The following is a 2,734-nucleotide window of genomic DNA, read 5'->3' on the forward strand; positions in this document are numbered from 1 at the left end:
AAAACACCTGAAAAGCCAAACCTCTTCCTATCTGACGCTCTTGCATGCAGAAGAACTATATCTGGGTCATGTTGCCCTTGTTGCTCGAATAGTGTCTACTGTTCCTTCATATCTCTGCCTATCTTGACAGCCAGAAAAGCTGACTTTCCAAGGCTCTGTTAGAGGCAAAGCAAGCTAGAATATTTCCTGCCCTAAGAAACTGTTCATAGTCAATCATTCTGACAGATTGCTCTGGTCAGATTATCATATCTACCAAACTGGACACAAAGATTATTATTATCCATGCTGGAGCAACAGACCAATTTTGAATTGTCAACTGCAGATGACCAACCTGCATATCTGTGCTCCAGATTTTAACAGAAATATATTTCCTCTTTTTTTTCTCCTCTTTCATGAGGTGAAAAACAGAAAATGTCTAGCACAAATAGGCTGCAAGAAAACCCATTATTAAATTTACACATAACCATAATAGCAAAATTGAACACAAGCATTTATTTTTCAGCAAGTAGATGACAAATACCACAATGATATTAAGTCCATACTATCACTGCAGCAAAGCTACACTCTGTAATGTCTGGCACCTACTTGTCCTTCAGATTGTCATATGTTAAAGAGAACTGAACAAATATATGTGGAGGGTTAAAATGGAAACTGCTTGTGTGCACAGTCTGCAACATCTTTATTTTCCAATCTGCAGCAGGGACAAAGGAAATCAGTTATTCCTAAACTTAGTATTAGTTACAGAGCAGAATGCAGAGTGATTAACGAAACTTGCCAGAGCTCTCTAAGATTTGAATTGTAAACTTGAAAGAAATCTCCATCTGCCTCACTTTAAACTTTCCTGTATATACAATATGATTCAGGCAGAACTGTAGCCGCACGCTCCAGACACAAGGTCGTGTTTGAATCTAATATTCTACATGGAATTTGCCAAGTAATACCAAAATCATTTTGCAGGTATGAAATGTATGTGATTTCATATCATCTAAGGCTGCAGCTTTTCAGGTAACACACTCCACAATTGTCAAGCAGCTTAATATGGACTGCTGATTAGTCAGTTAATGCTTATCCTGAATTTTACTGCATAGTGGATATAAAAATTGTATTTACCTTTGAAGTATACTGAATCTATTTTAGAACTCTGTTTAGCTTTTTCCCCCACTCCATCCATTAATCTAATACTAACAATAATAATAATGCTACTTCTTGCAAATATTGCCCAACCAGTGATTTTATGTAATTTTTTCCAGAAAGCAGAATTGTCCAAGGAAAGATATGGAAATATTGCATCAAGTTTAAAACAAGTTTATATTATCAGTTTTCATGGCAGTTTCCAAATTTACATTCAGACATGTTCAGAATTAACAAACATAAAGGAAATGTAATTTTAACTTATTATCTGTGGTTGTATTTTGCAGTTACTTAGCAGTTAGATCTGCAAAATGCACTAACTTACTTTGAATTTATTTATTTGCTCAGCTGTAAACTAAAATTTATTCAGTTTATTTAAACTAAATTTATTTAGTTTCTCAGCTGTACAAGACAAAAAACATAGAGGATTCCTCAAAGTCATAGCTGTGGGGTTATGTTACATCCCTAATTGTCATTTTAAAAAAGTTAGCAAACATCTAAATTATTTATTAGTGAGGAAAATCTGGGAAATGTCTTATTTAGTTTTTCAAGAACAATAAATCAAATAGCCCCAAATTAGACTTGTTTTCTCCCAATTTTCATGAACTGCAAAAATGGCCTCATGACTTTTAGTGGAATGACAAGTGATCATCTGATGATATATCAATTTGACAAGCAGGAATCCTGGCCAGCTGGCTAAGAGCACAGCTGGCTTCTGTCCACCTCATCCACTGCCCATTTCCCAGCTTCCTGACAGGTTCCACCATTCTCCCTTTGGCCAGATGCTTTGTCCTTTTGTTGGCTGCTTGATTTGCTGCTGGTCTGCTTTTTCTCTGCCCAGCCTGCTGATAGAGCAGCTTGAGCTTGCTCTCCATCTCCCTGGATATTCAGGTGCCCATCTGGTGTTTGGGATCTCCAGCAGATGGATGGGCCAAAATGGACAATTCACCTTTGCCAGAAATTCCAGACTGTTGGTATTTCGTTCCAATGTAAAACAAACCAGCGTATCCACAACCTGGATCAGCCGTAAAACTGCAGTCCCCACCCCCAAGCCCCATCAGATCTTACTAAAAACTAAGCAGCACAGAAATAGTCTGTTCATTTTGAGTAACACCCTAGATTATCTGAAGTTCAGTAAGTCCTTCTTTGAAATAGTATAACATTAAGTGTAAATAGAGGTATCAGAAAATCATTTTAGTCCATATTCTACATCTTTATACAGAGATCAGATGTGTAGAACAATTGCTAAACAATACTTAATAGTCTGTAAGTATGCTCCACAGATTAAATAAATCTTTGAATTAGTTTCCCATCAAAGAATTTCAGACTAACCCTGCATAGAGAGAGAATTGAATTAAAAAAAAAAATGGTTTCTGACATGTGTACAAAATCTTTCTCCAAATCCAATATTCAGAATCTGTACATCAAAGGCATATCATCACAGCTTTCAGCAACCTCAGTAAAAATAAATAACACATATGGTTTTGAAAAAAATGTACCGTACATTGCCAGTTCGTCAAACTGATCTGTCCAGGTTTTGCTCTACAATAGAAAAGAGTCTGCGTTAGGATATAACTATATTAATATTGTGTATATTTAACCT

At 36.1% G+C, this 2,734-nt stretch overlaps 1 long non-coding RNA gene across 1 annotated transcript in view; it reads right to left on the minus strand.

Annotated features, from left to right (window-relative positions):
• Positions 1-596: 596 nt before the first annotated feature.
• Positions 597-2,734, minus strand: part of LOC308191294 — a 12,056-nt gene continuing 9,918 nt past the window's right edge. Inside the window, exon 4 of the long non-coding RNA XR_013947873.1 lies at positions 597-2,080. This is a non-coding gene — a long non-coding RNA (uncharacterized lncRNA). The remainder of the gene's footprint in view (positions 2,081-2,734) is intronic.

Source organism: Anser brachyrhynchus (genome assembly GCF_964034855.1).
Source record: "Anser brachyrhynchus genome assembly, chromosome: 2".
NCBI lineage: Eukaryota > Metazoa > Chordata > Aves > Anseriformes > Anatidae > Anser > Anser brachyrhynchus.